Source organism: Aphis gossypii, chromosome 2 (genome assembly GCF_020184175.1).
Source record: "Aphis gossypii isolate Hap1 chromosome 2, ASM2018417v2, whole genome shotgun sequence".
Classification (NCBI taxonomy): Eukaryota; Metazoa; Arthropoda; class Insecta; order Hemiptera; family Aphididae; genus Aphis; species Aphis gossypii.
In genome coordinates this window covers 56739210-56764332 of record NC_065531.1, presented here as the reverse complement: position 1 = coordinate 56764332, position 25123 = coordinate 56739210, and the positions used below count along the sequence as shown (strand labels likewise).

The window sequence follows — 25123 nt, the reverse complement described above, 5'->3', positions numbered from 1 at the left end:
TGTTTTTCGTATGCACTGATTTATGATTATATTATTATTTTATATCGTATTTTCAAATTCTATGTACATCTATTACAATAACGTACTCAATGATGAGTTACTCTTGACCTCTACAATTATTACTACAAAGCGGCTTCCCAAGTTTTTATTTATATTTTATTATACTACTGTGATTATCGGCTTTTGGAAATACAGGTAAAATAATTTAGAAACTAATAATCGTTAAATCGCCCAAAATTATAATTTCTACTCTGTACAACTGATATCAACCGTTGACACAGCCAATCTTTATATAAATAGATTCAGAGCTCCTGTTTGGCTGTTGTTATTAATCTATTATAATTTATCAATCAATCACATTAGAAATATTGCACAGAGGACAGAGCCAACTTAACATTTAAAATGTTTGATAGAACGTTCTAGAAATTCTATTTTAAATTTAAAGAAAAAAATTAATATTTCTATTGACAATATTTATATACCTATCAAAAACATTAAAAAAAAAAAAAGAAAGAAAAAGATTGCTTCAACAAAGATTTAAATTAGACTATAAAAATAAGTAATAACTATTATAACGAGCGTTGTATTATATTTTGTTTGTTGCATGAGGCTCACACGGGTATGATACATAATAATATACATTATACATACATATAAGTACTTACACTGTGACAATATACTCGTAGATAGGTACTAAGTAGGTATAAATTCACAACTTGTTTGATAGCACACCCCGCTAAAATATTCCTTCATATCGTCTATATCATAGTTCTCCACTAATTATTGACGGTAATTACTTACACATATATTATATATATAAGTAAAAAACGATCAATCAAATGTGAAGAATTATGACATAGGTTGGGTGTATATAGATGCACCGATTTAATGATTATGGGTTTTATACTTTTGTGTGATCATATGCCTATTTTATCATTTCACCTACTAAAATAATAGGTACAGTAGGTACCAAGTAACTACCCATATTTTGTTACAATATTTTTATATTTAAAAACAAAAGCCATCATAGTAATAATATAATAATATACACAATAATAGAATCATTCATTTTAACGCAGTATGCTCTTATGGCATATACACGCGGTACAACGAGTGTTACATTAACAAATTAAATAAATATAAACGGCATTAGTCGTTAAACGCAAAAACAGGAAAATTTATTGAAATTTTATTATTCCAATTATTATTTATTTTACTTTGTAAACGTTATCTCTATAGGTTATAATATTATACGTATATAATGATAGAATATAGATCAGTAGGAATAGTGGTATGAATTCAATCGTTTTGCATATCAGTTTAAATCAGAAAATGAAATAGGTACATATCCGATTTATGGTACAACCATATAAATATTAAAATTTATAATTCAAATATTTTTGCATGTTTATAGTTTATTTATAGCATTTAGACTTTTTTTTATGTTTCGATTGCATATTTATTAAAAACTTTATTTATAAGTCATTGACGGATGCAAATTTCGGACATGTTGTATATTGTTGTAGCTTTAAAGTATACTGTTTGTCTATTATTTAAATTGTAAATTAAGTAAACAAAAACTACAATAAGTTAAGAGATAATTTAAGAAACGATAAGGACTTTATAGACTACATGGGTATATTATTATCTATACTTATATACATTTTTATATGAACTAGCTGTTTCCTGTTAGTTCATGCATCGTGCGCTTTATTATTCATACCATGTAGTCTAAACTCTAAAATTATTAAAAAAAAAAAAAAAACAAGTTAGGAAGGTTCACTTTGTGAGTATACTAAATATTCGTGGTTCTTAAAGGTATTTTAATAAAACGTAATTAAATATAATTCCATATTCCTAAGTAGCCTAACTAAGTAAAGTGCAGACTACTGAAAATAAATAAATGTTTTAATATCAATAACGGTAAGTTGATAATTATTTACAAGTAACTAATGAATAGATAGACAGACGGATTCAACAGCGGTGATATAAGGTGTCTAAACTTATGTTTAGAAACCTAAAATTAATAAAATAAAACCAAAAAAAAAAAAAATAGGTGGCAAAATTTTTGATATTTTTGTTTCTTTCTTAGTGCTATGCCGCTTATGGATGCGAGTACACGATATGCTTCATTTTTAATAGGTAGTAAAAACTTATTAAACGAATGTTACTTAAACATTTTTTATAATGTCCTCTAAAATTTAGTGTAATATAACTTAAGATGTTTTTTCATTTCTGAAACAGTCACGTGCAGCTGTGAAGTTTATGTTTTTCCTGTCAACTGCATGTAATCAAATACAAATTATAATATTAAATTCGTAATTTTATAATTTACAACATACATTTAAAGTGTGTACACAAAATATTATCGATATAAAAACTATATAGATCATAATCATGAGATCATAATAATATTATCTTGTTCCTTTATAGTCTAGACACAATTTCGTATCGAAATGTTACCGATTGTTTTTTAAATATATATATATATTATACATGAAATAATGTGATAACACATACATGGCGATGACAATTACATATATATTATACATTTTTTTTTGTCAAAAACCCATTATGCACTAATCAAATACAATGGCATTGTGGAATGTTAAGCAAATGTGTACTTAAATTTGGTTTAAACTAGTATGAGCGCGTGTGTGTGTGCATGTGTCAATATGCTGCCCGTGGTTAGTCATCCCAAGCCAATTTATTTACACGATATAGTTTGGCAAAAAATCAACTTTTCATTTGTACATCAGTGTAAATTCATTAAAAGCTCAACAAATATACAATGCCAATTTAATTGGTATTTTTCTATCGAAAAGCAAATTTTGAATGTCAATTCTTATGTCATCGAGGACAACCCATCATCAAAATTTTATATTATATAACATTATATTATTATGTTTTTCGTCCTTATAATCTTTACTCCCGCATACAACAGGAATATACAATTTCGAAAACGTATCGTTTGTCCTTCAGAAACATGGATAATACGTATAAATTACTATAATGTGTGTAAACTGTATTATATTACATACATAATATCATATGTAACTGTATAGATTGTTTTAATTATTGATCATTTCTGACTTAATGACACGCTGAAAACGAATTAAATTATTCGTGAATCGTGAGTCAATGTTATACAAATAATCAAATAAAAGAACTACGAGTAAATCATGTTTTTACATCGTGATTTTATTCGACAAATGGACTACGATGACAATTTTCGTTTATGCGTTTATAGGGTTCTTGTCATTTTATACATTTTGTCTCTGCTTTGAATTATATATTATTCCAACCTATGACAAGTCTGTCATATACCTTTGTAAAGTATTGTATCTGAGAACGAATTTATAATTTTTCAAAAATCTATATGCCCCCCCCCCCAACTGTAGTTTCTCATAATAATAAATACATTTTCTTCTTTTTCATTTTATATAACCTACTACATGTTTTATTTTACTGGGTAATGGGTATAAATAAACATAATAAAAATAACAACTAAAACTAAATAGTAAAGTGTGTATTGTAAAAATAATATTTATTGCATAAAGTCGCTAATTTATAAAAATTAGTCATGTTCATTTTGGTATTTATTATATGACATTGTATGGCACCTATGATTAATCGACTTTTAGTTTAAAAAATATATATATATTATTAATTGTATACATTATACATCAGTACAATATACTATATAGTGCATTGTATATTCGATATATCATTATGTATGTGTAAGTAGATAAAACATATTACCATTGATTACGCGCATTGTTTTATTTTTATTACTAGTATCTACTATCTAATAATTTACTAAACAGTAATATAATATTACATTTATCGACTATATCATACATTTTTTATCAGTTAAATTGTCAATCAGCTAACAAGCATCTACGTCATTTTTAATGAATCACTTTCTATACATTATACTTGTTCCTCAATACTAGGTAGGTACAAGGAGTTGCGAATGAATACAATTTTTATAAAATACTTGATTATTTTTTTGATAAATACCTAGTATTATAATTGAAAATTTGAAGAAATAAATAAATAAAATAAATGAGTTTGTACATTTTGTCTTTACCACATACCAGCTTGCAGCTGGTTCCTAACTTCCAAGTAACTAGGTATATTTAATTTTCAGAATTTCATTTGCGTTTATGTCCGGATATCTATGCACAGTACATAGATACGAAATCGCATACAACACAATGATGTTCTGGTCTAATCATTATTACAATAATACTCGTGTTCTTGTCGGAGTCTGACACCATGTTTCGCCGTGGACCATCAAGCGCGTTGCCGCGGTCGTTTCCGATGGAAATTGTTATGTAAAAGGAATTTCTCTAGACACGTGTATAGCTTATATATAATACTTAAATGTTATAAAGTATGTATTTAAAAACGTTTAAAAAATTAAGCAAACAAAAAAGTGTACCGACTGTGTTTACAAAATATGGTTTACTCCACCGAATGAGTAATCATAATAATTGTTGCACCTGTTTAATCTGCACGTATGATTCATCGTATCGGTAACAATGGTCATGCAAAAAACCTGAGTTTTTTACGTACACAATATCTAGATAGTATAGATACAAGTGCATCATCGATCTATTATAGTATTATTGATGTATTGTCGCCCACGCTTTTAAATAACGTGTACTAATTTTAATTTAGGGTTTATTTGTTTGACGTTCAAAAATATAATCACATAATTTAGATTTTAGACCACGAAAAATATTGAATATAGTGCTTGCCGAAGAATTTCCACTAGCCCTATAGGTATGCGAGGGTTATTGTAAATTATTGTGTCCCATTTTTAAGTTTTTTATAGAAATTGCGAAATTGCGGCCGGGTATATGATATAAAATACCTATATATAAAACATTATATGTAAATTACGGGCTGGGTTAATTTAGCATAAATGTAAATTGTGATATAAATATTTTTTATCCATGAGTAAATTAAATCTATAGGGAGTTAGAAATATTTTTGCAAAATCAATATTTTCAGATTTAGGACTGGGAATATCCTCGTAATTAGTTTAGTAAAAATTACTTTGTTATGTTACAGCTTGTTGTTATTGATTAAAAAATGTGTTAAATGAATAGTAAATAAGTAACTATAGTAAAAATGTGCATGATAATTTCCACAAAAAGTCTAAGTGAATAATCAAACATTGTTTGTAATCTATTTTTTCTAGTACTCGCATAGGTACTCGTATAGGTACCTACGTTTGTTTTTCAATCACAGATTATTACTTATTTTAAATTGTTTTACCCAATAAAAATAAACAAAATATTCTAGAGAACAATTTATATTGTTTCAAAATACTCTAACTACAATTTACATAATTATGACTGTGACCTTTTTTGAGACGAAATTTAGATACTTGTTCCGCTTTATCTAACAGAATTTATCTATACAGTGCAGATGCGTGTGGTTGTAATTGAAGCTTAATGAGTACAAAAAAAAAATACAATCCAATTATCGAATGTTTGGTATCCGAAAATCCGTTTCTAAAAGCATTTATAATCATTCAGTGCAGCGTTTTCAACTGCTGCGTAAAACCATGGTCACCCCGCCCTATACCACACCCGGACACAACAACTGTAAAATAAAATGATACAAACCAGCTAATCGAAATCCCGAGCGTTTTTGTCAATACCTGCTAAATAACAAAATCAATTATTTTTTCTAATTTTCAGTATACTATAATAATAATAATAATAAAACAGATTATAGTGTATATTATATCTAAAATTAAAATTAAAACCTCTATCAAAACATGACACATTGCCAATTGACACGATTAATCAAATGTATTTATTTTTCTTCTTTTAAAGCCGGCATGCTGCTCTTTCCATATAGCTTGCCCCGACCGCACGCCACTGCAGAATAGCGCAATAAAGAGATGAGGCACAGATTGCATGAACTTCTGTATCAACGATCGCTTAAAAGTCGGACTCTCTCGACTCCCAATCACCCATAAATTATATAAGCTCTTATCGGGCTGCTGCAACAGAGCGGAAATCAAAGGTCGTAACTCTTGCATAGATAATAATATATTCATGGATAATATAGTATAGGATATCCCTATGCCTAATACACACGAAATATTGTGCTTATAAAGAATATAGGTTACCACATTGATTATGCGTGTTACATTAGTGGCTTATGGTAAAATCATACTTTTTAATATTTTTATCAATGATAATATTATAATATGTTTAAAAAGAAAATATATTTGTTTTTAACGTACACTTCCGACTAAGACGTTTTAATCGTTATGTCAATGTACATAAATTAAATTATTTTTCAAAAAATGATAATACATAATTATTATTTATACTGTATACAATCATCTACTAATTAACAAAACAAAATTGATTTAACTGGAATTATTACATCTATGTTGACGTTTAAGATAGCCACATAAATCATAACCATATGCAACAATTATGAGGTAGGTGCTGTGTCCCACCTATCATCCATTATGTTATTTTTGTACCTATGTATATTGTATATCATATACATAAATTTGTGACGATCAAATCATTTTTCACGTCATTTGGTAGTAACACGTCCTCCTACTACAATATTTAAATTAAAACAGGTAGATATTTCCCACTTATAGTGCCAATCGCTCAAAGTACTCATATATACTTTACACAGTTACTTAAATATTCGGAATGGATTTTTATTTACCCTGTTATCTGCATTTTTTGTCCTAATATAATGGTCTTTCCTGGCATAAATACGCACTATATTATAGAACAGTGGTTCTCAAACTATTTTAGTTGCGAATTAATATTAGGTATATATTATGTAATATAACCAAAAATATGTGAGACATTATAATGTAATTCGAAGTAATTTGATACAATCGTGATCAATTTAATTTCTGTATAGAATCTGTAAAGATTCTCTAAATTATAATATTGTATTATTATTCTTTCGTCGACAGTTATATTCATTAGTTCAGTTCTTTATTTATATGTATACATATTACGACTCACATATCTACAAATGTCAAACACGGTCGGTATATGGTTTATGAAACTTATGCGAATCAGCTGCAACCTAGAACAAATTATATAGGTACCAAATGCACTCGGATTTTATAATGTCGTAGTGAAATTTAAGTTAAAGATACGATTCAGCCAATATGTTTTATTTCCAACGATTTCTTTTACACGGCATATTCAAAGAAACTCTGTAGAAATTTTCGTGTATAATTAACCGTGTTATTCTTACTGAATAAGTATAATAATATGTATCTACGTCGACTTCCGGTCTCGGATAATTATCACGGCATTTTCTAAGTTGTGAATCTTATTTAATTTCATTTTAAAAATTCCATAATAATCTGTTTTAACCGGCCGCCAACAGCACAATATAATATTATACACGTAGACCTTCTGACGCCGCTGCACCAACGCCCACGTCACAACCGAACGCCAAACAGTCGTCTACACGTACGTTATAAACATATATATTATTCATTTGTAATTTAAATCACAATAAAATAATATATATATAAGCCATGATCGCTATCAGTACGATTTAATCTATCCGGTACTCGGCTTTAATTATTTTTTACCGCCAACATTAATGATTCGAAACATCAACAGATGGAATTTTTTTAATTCTGTTGGGACGGCTTTGTGCGTGGCGTTATCACTCATCCTAACATGCGACAATTATTGCTGACATACTTATCACGCACAGCCATTATGACATTCAAAATTTACGTTGAGTCAACAATTTTTCTAATTAAAAACAACAACACCATAAATAAAGTAGAACCTAAACGGAACGGTGTATACCTACTTATATAATATAATATATATCTACTGTTTGTCGGCATACGACGGTTTTATATAATATATTGTGATGAGTGGAAAAAATAAATCATTATAGACCCTAGTCAGCCGTCATTCATATAAGATCTACGTAAAATTGCGTATTATAAATATCAATAATATGATATTATATTGATATTGAATACCTACCTTTCGGTTCCAAGTACTGGAGGTTAAAACGCGATGTCGTTAAAAATTAAAAACTGTCGAGTAAAACACACAAATTGCTGATTTTAGTTCAAAATGACGCGTATTCCCCAGTCAAGACAACAGTGTACAATACTCTTGGATTATATGAACCATATAGTATTATAATATGAAATATAGAAACACATAATATTAAAACGCATTATATAATAGTATGATAATAATAAATATAATATATCACACGCTTATTCATTTGTGTCCTATACTGCAGTTATAGTGTTTGTTTTATTTTCATTAGATTAGATATATAGGCACATGACGATTGACGAGGACAGAAGGGGAAGGCAGATCATGTGTTCGAATGAAATGTGTTTGAAAATATGAATATTCAAATAATAATTTGTTTAAATTAATTATTGATTAAATTTTATTTAAAAAAATTAAATATAAAAAATATCATATTCTTTAATGTATTATTTTTTATATTTTAGAGTTATGGGTACTTTTAATTCGTACATCATGTTGTTTTCTGGAATCTTAAATTTTTTTAGAAATTTTAATGTATACATATTCCCATTGTTCTTTCATTATTCTCTTTTAGTATAATATCTTAAATCACAGTTATAAATTTATATATACTTGGATATCTATAGGTATTTTACAAAGAAGAAATGGTTAATCTATTTTGAGTTAATTTTGAAATAATCTAGAAAGTTTTTGTATTAATGTTGAACAATATTATGTAGGTTATAATCCTAAAAATGTTTTTATTTGAGATATTTATAATATTGATATAATAGTAACGTTTTCGGAGAAAAATTCAATAAACAAAAAGGTAGGTATATAACATACATTTTTGAACACTTGACCCCTTATTGTTGTACAATAAGCAACCGGTGAGCCGCAGGAATCTGAATACTACCGTAAATACCAATGCTAGGTTTGGGTCGCATCTTTTCATCGATTTTGCCCATTATTTTCCCTTCAAAAACCGGAAATATTGTTGTACAATAATGCGATATTATCATGTATTATTGCTATTGCACCTGTACGTAGTGATGTGGTATTTAATAATTTACCATAAACCGACAAAATAAAAACTCGATTTACTTATGGCATATCTGCACAACGCTCATATAACACGTATTCTTGTATTCCTGTAAGACTTGATAGTATATATAATGTATAAATGATATTCGAAACGGCTTGAATATGCTCAAGGTATATAGAATACACACTATACTATATACTTATGTACAGTAATTTATACTTCCGCAGACCTAAAACGGACTTCAGTCCATTGATTTGCAGTATTTACTATTCACACAATATGGCACAAATGGCACGCTGTATATTTCAATCCAGAATCATTACCAAAAATATGTAATATATAAGTTGAAATTTGAGAACGTTTAAAATTTCTAAAGACATTTAGCAATCAATTTTACCCAACATATATAAAATATCAACTGTAAATGGAAAGTTCACAAAAAACACATTACATCCTCAGAACGGCCATATTGGCCATTGTCGGCACTTGGCAAACTTATATTTTGGCATAAACAATAACATACGCGTAGGACAAAAAAATGACTATTAATCGATATATACATAATAATATTATTATAGTCTTGGGAAATCTCCCGCAGTGACTGCGTGAACGCATAATGTTTTTTTTGTGGCAATATGGGCTTTTGGCTCGTTTAAATGCGACACACCACTAAGCCCGGATGTGGAAAAATTGTCGACAAAGAAAAATCCGATTTAAAACACACTCTCTCACTACGATTTTCACTCGATTCACCAACCAAACATCAGGTTAATATTTGGAAAAGTCTAAAATATTTATAGAATATGCGAAAGCCTGAAAAAACGCATAAGTATACGTATAACTTTCAGTATAGCTACGTACTAGACGTATAGACGGCTCAAATTCAAAATTACGGCCACCCTCAACTTTATGCCCATTGAGGCAAAGATAACGAATCGTCCATATATAACAAACCGGTTGATTTGCCTATGCGCTATGACAAGTTAACTCACAACTACAGAAGCTGTAAAATTCATAAGCAACTCCCAAATAACAACAGGCTCACTTCAACACCTTTCCCCAAAATATAAACCTTCACCGACAAGAAGTAAGTCTACAGGAGACCTTTATGTCAGCTACTACCGATAAAATATAATAAATATTACTCTCAAACCACATCTGGTGATTAACTAAATCACACGATTTCATTCTCTAACCAATAAATGGATATTAGCTCAGAACATAATTCTTTCAATGCAGAACTTAAATCCACGATATACCCTATGGCCTATACAATCACTGCTCTTTTCAATCATCATACAATTAATTAAAAACAACAATAATAAATAATCTGCCACAAAACTCTGCTGTTGTACCCCGTGAAAACTGCAATGGCACTCTAATCATATCAATGAACTAATTACAATATTTCACGAAAAAAAATTGATATAGCCCTTATCTGAGAATTTCACCTCACAAATTACTCAATGCTTAATATTCCTGATTATTAACTAATCGCGTTCAATTACCTCAATGGTTAAGTACGGCTTTGCGATTTTTATTTGTACTCTTATTCAATTATATTACCCCAACCTCATCTTTAACTGAATAAAAATTCAAATCTTCAATCTTATACAATCTCTAAAACAAAAATCATTCTCTCTTCTCTATAACTGCTGTCTTTTGCCCTCTAAGATATTACATAAAAACAGAAAACATTTTTTGATTACCTAGACTATAACTTCATAGTAAGATAGGACATAAACGCATAACATTCTTACTGAATCTTTTGTTCCAATCATAATCATTCTTGTGATAACAATCTACTACATAATATATCGTCTGAGATATAAAAAATTCACTTACCCCGCAGATCCAACTTCTTAACACAACTTATTAACTACCGGACATCAACTTTCTTTTTAAACATTCCTGCTCATATACGATCTCCAATTAACGACAAATGAAGGGCAATAACAGTATTGGAATACACTAAATATCACTCATACAAAATCCATCTACCTAATCTAACTACATATTTAAAATGTTTACTCTCTGAATATACTTATAGAAAAGAACTTCGCAAACTATATAGTATCACTCTCCGTCCAAGATGATTCAATCTGGAAGATAAAGCCGCAAAAAATCTCCTAAACAAAAACCTTTTTAAAAAATCCAAAAACATGTGGGCTAATGACTATCTAAAAAAAGCAGAACTTTTTAAGTCCTATTTAGCCAAGTCTTCAAGCCACATAAAAATTATATTAACAACCAAGTATTTTCTAAAGAAATTGAAAATTTTTTTCCGTCGCTTTACAAAGACAACTATCTCCAAAAACATTCCCTCCAACCGAAGTTAAACACTTATCTCTACAGTCCCAATATTAAAGTTTCCAGGATTTTATCTAAGAATATAGAATATAAGTAGGTTTTATCTCCCTAAAAAAAAACCTTTAATGCGTCTAACCTATATTTTTAATACAACATCTATATTGCATATTAACCTTCTCTAAACTCTTTTGCAACTGAATAAGACCGATGATAACTCAATTTTTTCAGTTAATGAAAATCTATTTACCAATTACAATCTCATCATTCTCGTATGGAAATTTGGCCTCAAAGCTGGAAAATTAAAATTAATTCAAGTAAATCAAGGACAATAATTATTTTTTTATTTATTAATTACATTCAACAATACCAAAATTCCAACCTCATTTAACATGAAATACTTCAAAATATATTTTGACAAAATATTAAATTTGACCATCATACCCATAACTCCTAACTCGAGTTAAACTCTTAATAATTTATACATAAATATTTTCTTAGCACAAAATCGAAACTTAATCTCACACTAAGTCTAAAATAAATCTTTACAAAACCTTTTCAAACCCAATTTGGTTGTATAGCAAAAAATCAAACCTAAGAAAAATACAAAAAACCCAAAATAACATTTTCAATTTATTATAATAAAATGCCTTTTTTATGTAACTGCTATCAAATCCTATCACCATAACATAAACCACAATTTACTTTTAACCACCCAAATAGTTTAGCATGAAACAAAACCAAATCAATGACTGGTAATCCGCAAAAAGATTCAGAAGAAAATGGTGTCTAATCTACCGCTCAAGCTTCAATCTAGTTAGCGATTCTCCTATCAAGTTTTCAGTAAAAACCCTCTTGTAATCAATTAAGTTTATTGTACAATATAGATTATTTAAATAAAAGACAACAAATAAAATAAAAAAATTATATATTACTACATATTATAACGACAACCAATTACCCACTACTTTAATTATAACAGCATATAGATAAGCGTCATATTTTATTCACTTTTATCTGAAAGTAAATCTGTCGTAATAAAATATTCTCGTCATTTTCATATCTAAGTTTGCACGTGTTCATATTTTATGAAAATAAAACAACGAACATTTCCTATCTATAATGCATATATTAATATAGTACAAATATCAGTTTAAAAATCTTAAAGAAAAATATTATATACGTTTTTCATTTTTTAAATATTTATATAGGTAAATAATCAATCAATAATTATAAAAGTATTTCTCAATAAAATTATATGTAATACAATATAGTAATAAATTAATAATATTGTAATGTCTTATCTAAATTCATTTGTTTTTTCCTCGTGGAAGCACGTGTCAGAAAATGATTTAATTAATCTGTAGAAGTTTACACGTTTCTTGAAACGTTATAAATTTATGACCTCTTTTTCTTACACAACATTGAATATATTATACCCATGAAACGTATTTATTTATTTATAAGTACGTATATATTCATTTATACATAAATATATATAATATCATTTGATACCAGATGGGTATATTCATGCGTAAAGATTTCATGTTTTCTTATCGGCTTTTGTACAACCTGTTTTCTAAAGTTTGTTTAAGTTACACGCCATCTTCAACGTGAACAGTGAGTTTTAAATGCGTGTGAGGAAAACGAGTGTAGTAATGCCAAATCTGCTGACTAATCACGATCAAGTTTCGGAGATATATATTTTATATTTTTATCCTTTTTACCAGGTCTATATTCGAAAAGTGATAACTAAGTAACCTTCGTGCGGAACATTGCTGCTATACCAACAATGTTAAAAAATCACATATGAAAAAAAGAGACATGATAATATAAATAACCTTTGTCTCGGTATATAATGTACATACTACATAATACCATACTTAAAAACATTTAAAATATAAAAACAATTACAATTAAAAACCATAAATTAATTTTTTTTAATAATTTATTGAATCCGTATTAAAAATAAAATAATTTCTAGCTTTTTTTTTTTGTTTGTTTTTTTTTACAAATATAAGGGCTCCGTCCTTTACCTACCAATGTCGACCAAGGGCATGTATATTCCCATTTCCTCCTTCCCCCAGATCTAACACTAGATTATGTTCGTTGATATGGTTTGTTTTAACACCATCGCCATCATCGTGTTGTTTAATTACAAAAAAATATGCCTTTTTAAATTTTTTTTAACTATTCTAAGGCGGATATTCATATACTATGAACAATATGATATTATATATCATTATTATTAAGTTCGGAAAATCGTGTTAGAAAAATCGTGTGTGAAATACACAATATGTAATGCGGTGAATTGCAGATTACTGCATTGCGTATAACCAACGCGTCGCGTGTACGTACGGCGAATTTAGTTGGACAAAAATGTTCGCGTTAATGACGATACGACGAGCGTTTGTGGTTGCTTGACAGTGCGTGCGTATATAATAACACGTACAGGAAGGAAGGAAGACGGAGAGAGATGTGAAGTAAGACGTACAGTATACATACACCTATGAGTACGGTGGCGGTGACGACGGTCAACGATCTATTATTGCGTAAGAAAAAGTCTTACATAGAAATTTAGAGAAATTTTTTTTTTATTATTATTATGTCGTATTATATTAAATCTAACAACGCTATTATGATATTATGTAGAGCTGATGTGGATCTATTTATGTATATAATATATACATACAGGTTCGACCGGCCGTCATCACATACATCCCCTAATCGCGTGCAAGGCAAAACGGTCGTTTTTTTTTTTTTTTTTTCATCGTCGTCAAAATAATAAATACGCATATAAACCGTGAGAACGACTCAAGACACCAGCTGTTTTTCTCTGTGTATAATATCCGTATTCGCGTCTTATAAAAATATATTCTCTCGTCAATGTATAGTGTGTGTGTGTGTGTTAGAGCGCTCACAAATTTCAATACGACATTGGTTGTGCTGCAGATGGGGTGGATGCTCGAGTGTGTGTGTGTGTTTGTGCAATTTCTTAAGACGGAGTTTCTTCGACCACACCGCTCCGTCATTCCTGTTCACAGCATCATCATCAACATCAGCAGCAATGACGTCGAGTTGGTCGTCGGCGGCAATAAAAAATAATAATACATAATGATGATGATAATAATAATAATAATAACGCAGCGCGAGAACGAACCCGGCCAGACCTATTGTCGCCTCGTGCACACACCTGCTGCTGCCGCCGCCGACGTTGTACACACACACATTATGTATATATTAATATATTATATTATTATAGTGTTGTGCGTGTGTCGGTGTACGAGATGACTCATCGGCGCGCGTTCGACCTTATCATAACATATATATATATATTATATATATGAGTGTAGGTAACTATATATACATATAAATGATACAACAAAAAGAAAATCATAATATTATAACGGCGATTGTGTTAATCGGCACATATTATAGCAGTATACAGTGTTTCATAAGGTGCGTGTGTAATTAAACCCGATGTTAATACTTTAATATAAACCTCCGTGTACCTATATTATACTATATACCTAGATTGTATGTCCTTCTGAGTGAGTGTAGGTATATATTATGTATACAGGGTGATGGTGTTGATGCGTTTTAAATCTCACAACCTCTCGATTATACATAAGTATAACGACGCGAGCCTAAAATATATTTTATTTACCCTACGGATACACCGCGGTATATACACGATGCATTACAGGTGTGTTGTATTTAATGTTGCGAACGGGCTCAAAGCCCGGCGGCTAATAAATCCAAGGATGAAATTTTTAAATTACTTTTTCGTATTAATCACGACCTTTACACGGCTACATCGTAATTTCGTGTAATACGATTTCGTATATACGCGGTGATACGTGCAGTCTAACCCATCGCCAAAACGCGGTAATCAATGTGTGTATATGTGTATACTTCAGTGTACACATATATTACAATGTAGAGTGCTATAGATCTAACTATAGAACATAGAACGTTCTAGAGAACGTTTTTTCTAGTAAATGTCGTTTCTCAGCATAATAATATGTTTTAGTTTTTTTTTAATAATATTGTGTATACTATACATACCGCACACATATAATATTATGATAATCTATTACATTTACTAATATTTATTGTGGATTCAATACATTTTTTTATAATGAATGATGGGTGTTATTTTGTCTATACACAATATTATTATGTTAACAAATATTGACCGTTGACCAATATTCATACTTATAAGAATATTCTATTTTACTACAACACAGTATACCCATGATGTACATTTATATGACATACCTAAAATATTACCTATTTCTTAAAAGAAAAAGAAAATTTTAAAAAAATATTTATAATTTGCTACATATTAAAACCTTGTATGTTTTAATAAGCCCTACATTTTCTATATTTATATGTATTTTAAGTTTTTCTGGAAAAATGGGAAAAAAGGTGTCATAATATTTTACTATAAAAATAAAATATGTAACTATTTTGTCTGTACAAAATCAATAGCGAATATTTGGTGATATATTGACATTACGCTTAAAAATGATTTTATGATTACACATTTACATCAATGACAATTAATATAATATTGCACTTCATTGTATAATAAATAATAATAGGTACAATCAATTGAATGATAAAATAAAACTAAATAACATACGAGAATAAAAAATACACTTCATTGGTGCTAGCCGTTTGAAATTTAGAACAAATATTTTTTGAAAAATAATATCGTTATGAGCAGTTATCATACTTAGATTCGATAAGAATCTGTAGTTTGCTCTTATGCAGTACTAAACTTGCAAATTGCTATGTGTAATAATTGAACATACTATAGATTATAAGACTCAGTTTTATAACATTTGGAACAGATTCAAATTGGCATAAGATAGTTAAAAAATATGATGAATTTTTAACTATGATTTATATTTTAACAAACAAATATAATAGGTACAGGGTACTTAATACTATGTCATTATATATATGAAAAAAAAGTTAAAATAATATACAATTACTTACTAAAAAACAAAAACTTTGTAAAAGTCATATTATTATTATAATACTTCTATTAGTTTTGAACTTCTTTAAAGACTCTAAATTATGTAAAAAAAAAAAAAATAATTTTTAAATATGTTTATAATTAAAAAAACAAGAGTTTTCACTGTTAAAATAATCACTTAGTGTGTTAGTATACATTTGATCTAATTATTTAAATAATCTTTTATTTGTGTGAAAACCATTGATACCTTCGCTTATATTATTATTTATTACCATAATCGCGCTTAAGAATAACTATTATATACTGCTTGGGTATATAGAGAAAAGCGGGTTTTGGGAGCATAGTCGGTTAAGAAAATTTCTTTAAACGTTTGTACTTTACAATAATACGTCCACGACGATAATGGCTCTTTCAATGGTAAAAAAAAAATAATAATAATAATAACAACAGGTATTGATAGAACTGGGCAAATAAGGCGCGTAGCCACGCAAATCGCAACGAAGAAAGAAAGAACTCCTTCCTTGTACAATAACCTATAACCATTTGTACGAGGTACGCGACAACAGTCTATTTAGTATTTACCGTATCAAAAGACATCGACGCGCGCGAGATGCATATAGAAATCGGCTGTCGTTGTTTATTCAACAGACGATACCGGCACACCGACACCGGGTAATGAGTATACATATTATTATACCACCTTTTACCTACATAATATTATTATGTACATTATACACAATACACTGTTATAATAATATATATTATCTACCTATAGATGTGCATTGTGCACACGCACACACCAAAACCGCTGTTGAAGTATCAGACTTAGTTAGCGTCTTCGCAACTATTATTGTGTTTGATAACGTTCTTCTAATAATGTAGAACACTGCAAGTGCACGCACACGACCACTGAACGGGCAAACTAACACCTTTGACCCCTCCCCCCCGAGAGCCGTATAGTCATGATAATATTATGTTATGCAAGCGCGTGCATTATTTAACCTAATATATATATACATATTATTATAATATATAAGTATATAACTAATAAAATATCATATTAGACGTACTGGATGACTTAGCTATACAACCACAGCCAGTAATCGTGGGCTATAGGATTTGGAAGCGCACGGGTACATTAAATAGGCTCCAGAAATGAAAGTTGTAAACAACACAAACAGACCGTTATCTAAATAATAGTAAAAAAAAAAAGTACAAAACATGTTTTGATTTTGCAAAATGTGTTGGCGCCGTAAACCGGTTGCTTGGATGTATCTCGCGCGCGAGTCGTTTCTATTAGAGTGCCATTTCCACGATGATTATTATTATCGTCGTCCGTGTATGTAACGGACTCGCAACGGGATAACGATGAAAAAACAACCTATTTGGTATAAACATATTAATATACATCTTAAATTTTCTATATTATAATACTAAAATAGCCCTCAGACATTGACTGAAGGCCTATTAAAAAAATAAAAACATAATTTATTTGTTTTACTCATTAATAAACGTAATGTTGAACACGGGTTCTTAACTCTTCGCGATTTGTATAATAGTCATGCATAACGTTTTAGAAAAACCATTTAAATTGTACAGGCTAGTCGACTTCGATTTGGAGACGTAAAGAATAAAATATTGAACATTTTATACAACGATATGGGTGTGCAATGTTTTAGTTTACAATAATTGGTTGTCGTCGGTTATGATCAACAATAAAATTTCACGGAGAGCGATGTTGTTTAATTACACGAAACGCTACGGAAAATTACAATTATTATTTAGTACCAGAGCGTGTATAAGTAAACAATCGTTTAACGCAAAATTGTGTCGATGATTATAATATGACTAATATTATAATACAATATTAATAATATGACGCATAGGCACGATGATCGTGCAACACGATATCGTTGACACAGACATAATATTTTGTGTGCCTGGATAGAGTATAATAAGTAATAAATATATATTGGCTTGCCACGTATGACTGCTTTTTAGGTATATCATATCGATGTACGTCTCTGTGTGTGTGTGTGTGTGTGTGTGTGTGTGTTGAATTTATATGATAATAATTGGTGTATAACGAATACACCATACGATATTATAGTAAAAAAATATATTGACGGGATATTTCGCTGCTGTCGTGTTATGCCAAGAGACGTTGTTGTGTCAGAACGTCGTCCTGGAAGAAAATGCGGTAGCCGTTAACTGTTAAGTCTCGAATGAATTGTCACCGTCGTCATATATTGTGTCAGTGTACTGTGACGACCCCGCCGTACAGCCGCGTCCGTTCCGACAGAGGAAAACACTGGTTTAAAAAACAAAAAATAATAATTAAAACTATACAAACAAACTAAACGCGAGTAGAATATTTTAAAATTTGATATAGCGTGTTGGCCATACTCGTAAATAATATTATCATATAGTAGTTGTACTACCTCTCATCTGTACAGGTTATAAGTGCGTAATCATGCACTTGTTATATATACATTATACATATACATATTATATAGTTCTGACGAGGTTCTGATCAATTATCATTAATCATCATTATTTAACCCATTATAACACGTGCAAAAAATCATAATTTCTTATCATCGTCCTTCCAATAGAAAGTAAATATTTTTCTGGGAATAAAAATTACAATCAAGAATTACGAAACCTACGCGAAACGGTTTTTAAACGATTTCCGAAAAATCAAAGTAATTATAACAACATTTTATGACTTTATTGCATGTATTGCTAAACACTTGAACTAAAATTTAATTCAATCGACATCAATTATTGAGTATAAACTTTTTTGGAACCTTGCACCGAATCAAAGCATTAATTTTAGAGGGGTCTTGACCTTTGTTATTATATAATATGAACACGATTATACTAATTAATCGTCTAAATGTTAAGACATCTGCAGTAGTGCTTAATTTTTATAAAGAATAGTTCAATACAATCACTTGTCGAGCTTCATAGAAAACAGTTATATGCTTAAATACAGAGTAATATTATTTGGATTCGACTGCTTCTAACAATTGTTATTTACGTTTTACGCTGTTCAATAATTCAGTGTTATAGGTATTTATGATTCACAAACAATAAGTATTAAATGATACATAGGTACTATAATCGTGATATTATTTTACAATAACTATATTTAGACAACAAAGACAAACATGCATTTTAAAGAAAACGCAATTTTAATCTTGAAAGTAATTTCCTTATTGCCCTTGTCGAATAACCAAACAGCATCGTGGCATCGTCTATCATATAAATAATAGTTGGGAAACAAGTTATTTTATTTTATTAGTTGCAATTGAATTTATCAATAGCTTTTTGTTATCGTATATAAAAAAATAAATATTATAATTAATGTTGAAAATAATTGTATTAATATGATTGCTTTCCATGACTAAAAAATTTCTTGATGGAAAATAAAATAAAAAATGACAATTAATTAATATATAGACCCTAAAATTAGGAATATTTAAAAAATGATTCTAGGTCCTAAATAATCTATAGTAATAAACATTACTATTATTATTATTATTGTTAATATTATTAAATAATGTTTTAGTTGATTTTATTTTATGGTATAGTTTTGAATTAAACGATAAGTCAACGTCGAGGTTTTTCTTGAACCGAGACAAAGCCTAAAAAACGTCTAGAATGTAAATTATAATTATATTTCTATCATCTATTAACTGAGTAATTTAAATTTATGAATTTCACAAAAACATTTTGTGGTCGTATGATTTTTAAGTTTTAACTAAAATATATTTTTATTACTATTCTATACAAGTTATTTCTGGATTTCAGCAACTATAGGTAAATCTAGTAATAATTTTAAAATTCATTATGATAATTATTTGTATTGAAAAAAAAAATTATGTAAAAACTATAAATTGGTATATTGAATTTAAAGCCATTTCCTACATACTGAACGTTATAAAATATCGATCAATAACAGATAGCATTTCAAGGATAATTTTAGTTTTAATTTTCACTCGAACATCTATCCGTTTAATTTTTCAACTATACATTGTTTAATATTTAATTAAAAGTATTTTTTAAAATATCAATACTTCGGACGACACATTTATTACTATTTATAAATATTAGTTAAATATGCTGATTATTTGAAATTATTTTTTATGAAATATAATGAATTACAATAGTCTATCGTTCTATAGTTATCTGTGGTACCTATATTTAATTATTCATATGCAGAAGAATAATCATTCTAAATTCTAAAATAATAATAACAAATCAATTTTATATTTCTTTTCTTAAATCTTAACTGATAATAAAATAAGTACAAGTACTTAACATTTATACATTTTAGACTTTAAACAATAAAAAAAATTACCTATTTCATAGTTTTTAATATCAGTATTATAAAGTGTTTACATAATAATACATAAAATGTAATTAATTACACTCTTCATCGTCATAATACAATTAAAAATTAACACTGTCACTTCTATTGAAAAAATATATGGACATACGTTTAAAATGTATCGGAATTAGGAATTGTTTTAAATCGACCACTCAATAATTAACAAAAAACCAAAATATAATATAGCATAATAAATTATAGGTATTTTATTATTATTATTTTCAAAATAATTTTTAACGAATGTATATATACTTATTTATTTAATTTTGTTTTAAAATATTATTTAATACTCATTAATTACTAGTATTGATGTTGAAATTTTTGAATACATATATATAATATACCAAAGTATAAAAATTATTTATTAATTTCATATTTTTTAGCATGCACATTTATTGCGTTTTATTTCATTATTATATAAGTACCTACTAGGTAAAAGATTTATATTATTATTTACGAATCATATTATCCTCATCGAATCAAACGCTTTTATAGTTATGTAATATAGTTTAAATACTGAAATAATTTATTTTGTAAAAATAAAAAGTAAATAACATTAAACGATTAAATGAAGTCATATAAATTGATTATACAGTCCACATTTTTGTTACACTAAAAATTTAAACAACAAATAATGTTCTACAAAAATTATAAAAGTGAGTTTAAAATTTTGTTGCATTATTAGGTTTTTTAATTGTACTTATTATTTATGCCCTACTTAGAAATAAATACATAACATAGATGTTAATATTGTGTAGGCATATGATCGAACAAAGTATCTTCAATATTCAACCAGACTTGCTAAAGAGTTTTTAATAAATATAATTCAGTGCTGTTTAAATAAAATTATACTTCTAAATTATCTAAATTATAAATACGAGTACAATGTAGTAAGTGACAAAAAGTCAATGCAAACCAAGGCTTTTTAAAAAATTAATATTGTTGACATCTTAAACCAGCGTGTACCTATAGTTAAAATTCGAGTGTAATATCATAATCAAATACTTCCAACCAGTTCATTTCCCGATTTCTCTAGGCCAATACTCTGAAACACGTTAGTTTTGTTGTTTTAATATTTTATTTATTATTATTTTTTAATGTTAATTCTTAAATTATATTATTACAATATTATATAAACCATAAAGTTTTCAAGTGTACCACACACTTCGCATCTACTACAAAAAGAAGATTTTTATGTTTATAATTTAATCATCCGACAACAACAAAAAAGTAGGTAATTGAAATTATAGTGTATAGGTAATATATATTATATACCTATACAATACAATTGGCCAATTATATAATATACTGCTCTTTGTCTATACATGTATTTGTGATACAAGTTCCGTATTACGCTAGTAACGATTGTTGGAACAATAGAATAGAACACACGTGAGAACTAAGTACAAACAAAAAACGCATTTCCAAATCACGTCGATTGCACTTATATGTTGGAAACGCGAAATTGTGTGAGCGCTCGTACAGCTGTTTGACATGATACAATATCCGTACGTCATTACAAGAACGGTTTCGTTACAAAAATTTACAATGTTTGAACGTATACTGTCCAGCTATTTGAATTATAACTTAGAGTATTCAGACGTCATGCATAGTCTTAATAATTGAATAACATTTTCAAAATGTAATTTCACAGTAATTAAGTACCTAGACGTCCTATAGACCTAATGCTAGAGCTTAAAAATTATGAACTATGAATATGCATATCTCGTATATATACACTGTATACCTGGACTGTCAAATCATTTAAAGAAATACAAAGTGATAAAATTCGCAAACATTTGTTTTTTCTTTCTAAATTTTCTTATAAAGAGTTCATAATATACTATTGTCTATTGATGGAACATGGCAACATTTTATAATATTTTGTATTGAAATTTGGCAACGGCTTCGAAAAAATAATAACGCCCGAAAACCGGTCTCGTGGGGCTGCACCCAGATGACCGTCATCATAACAAAGTGTAGCTCCATCCGTAGTTGGAAAGTAACACAAACTGGTTTACGTTAGCTTAGTTGTACAAAACTATAACTATAGGTAGGTACATTTTCAAAAAAGTATTGTAAACCCACGTCGCCTAAAATGTGTGTTTTTTTTTTTTTTTTTTATTAAACCTGTACTTACCAGAGGATCCTTATTATAATACTCGACTGTCATGAAAAAAGGCTTAATCATTTTTATTCACATAAAATGTATAATAGATATTAGACTGCAGTAGTATATATAATTATTCTTACAGTAATATACAGTAATAATATTATGTCTATACAGCAAAGAGATGACAAAAATCTTTAAATAAGGTTTATGGCTTTTAAGACATGACTATTCTGAACGGGTTAACAATTAATATTTTTATTTAAATGAATATCGTGTGGCACCACAGATATCCGTGGCCAGGAGGGGAAAATATGTTATGGATGGCCATGAGAACGAGTTAGTTTTATCGTGAGGTTCTAAGCGTGATCATGAGATGATGATTTCTTTTCTACCTATTATTATCGCCAGACGGTTTGAAAAATTGATTTTTAGAATTAAAAAAGCCGAAGTCTATATGGTGGGTTACGCGTGACCTTCAGTTAAAATAAAATCTATGAAATTATATATATATTTTTTAAATGCTTTGGATATCAAAAGTACTTACGATAGATATTACAGTGTGTAATAATATACTGGAAACCAAAGTAAATATATTGTACAGAGTCATATAAAAAGGTGACTATTTTATTTTAAAATTTATTTTGAGTTGAGTGTTTTTTATTACTGTAGGACTACATCTCTTGTGAACATATTACCTAATGCATATTCTTCTCAGGAACGAAAATAAAGTTCGTTTATCAATAAAAATTAATCATATTTTCGATTGATTCAAGGAAAACTAGTAACTACATCACTACATCAGTGTTAAGGCAGTACATTTTATTATGTTTTTATAACTTTAAAATCATAGAAAAATATTGTTTAATAAAACATATGGACTTTCATCATACGTTTTTATTATATTTTATTAGAGACTCTGAAAAGTTTTAACTTAAAATATTTAGTTTCATTATAAATAACTATAGTCCCAGAGGATATCTACAATTTATATATAATTTAAAATTAAATAAGAAATATTATAGCTCCATTATTTTTTCATTTATAGTTATATGTTTCAATTGTAAATATTTTGTCTATCTATCTTTACTGAGATCATTGTAAAAAGTGTAAATGATGTGTTAAAATTTAATTTAATTAATTATTGCACAAACCAAAAATTATATTGAATGAAGACAGATATATTTGAATACATTCCTGATAAAAAATCATATGGTACCTATTAATATATATATATATATTAAAATATTATTTCATATACTGTTAGAACGATGTAAATAAGTTTATAGCTAGAAATTAGTTGAAACTTTTGAAAAATTTCATGTAATATAGAAAATAATAATATTTAATGGCGAAAAGTTTCAAATTCGTCATTTGATATTTTATGAACCACAATAAAATAACTAAAAAACGTTATTACTTATTTCTCATTTAAAAATCCAATAATCAATAATTTCAGCAACATTTGATCTTCAAATACCTATAAAACAAAATTGTGTAAATATCTATAAGTATTTTTATGTTTTTAAATTGCTTTAATAACAAGTAAATGTGGACAGTAACATCTCTTCACATACATAAAATACAAAATACATCAAATTTGATTATTAAAAACGCAAAGTATATTACATTTATGAAAAGTTACCAAATAGGAACCTATACGAAAATACAAGTACATTTTAATTTCAATTTCATTTAGGAGTTTCGTAGTTTTTAAATGTAAATTTATGTAAATTATTACAAATACGTAACGTAAATACGTTACATAATGCCTACTAAGAGTATTTTTAAACCTTTTATTAAAAACTAAATAATATAAGTTCATCATTCATTTTGATAGCAGAATTTTTTTTAAAAATTAAATGTTTTTCATTTTTTATCTATAAATATATATGTAGGTATATATTTTTCACATATTTATCATTCAACAACAATTTACAATTTTTAATTCATAATATAAATGATTTCAGATTTGTATACAAAGACAAATAATCAAAAAATGCGTATAATTATTGATTAGCAATTGCAGCATTCACGTGGTTGAAAATGTTAAAAAGTATATAATATAGATTATAGATAATTAGACATATTACTATAGTATATTTTAAATTATCAGTCATCACTCATCACTTATCACAGTCATCGCCGCAGAAATATAATCGAACGACCTGACAGCTGGTGGCCGCCCATGCCAATTCTGCTTCATAGATAATATTATATTCTATGCTTGAGAATAGGATTCCTTAAAAAA

General features: G+C 28.2%; 1 long non-coding RNA gene across 1 annotated transcript in view; it reads right to left on the bottom strand.

Annotated features, from left to right (window-relative positions):
• The window catches only part of LOC126550183 (uncharacterized), a 49383-nt gene extending 25779 nt beyond the window's left edge, over window positions 1–23604 (bottom strand). Inside the window, exon 1 of the long non-coding RNA XR_007604220.1 lies at window positions 21729–23604. This is a non-coding gene — a long non-coding RNA (uncharacterized LOC126550183). The remainder of the gene's footprint in view (window positions 1–21728) is intronic.
• Window positions 23605–25123: the final 1519 nt, after the last annotated feature.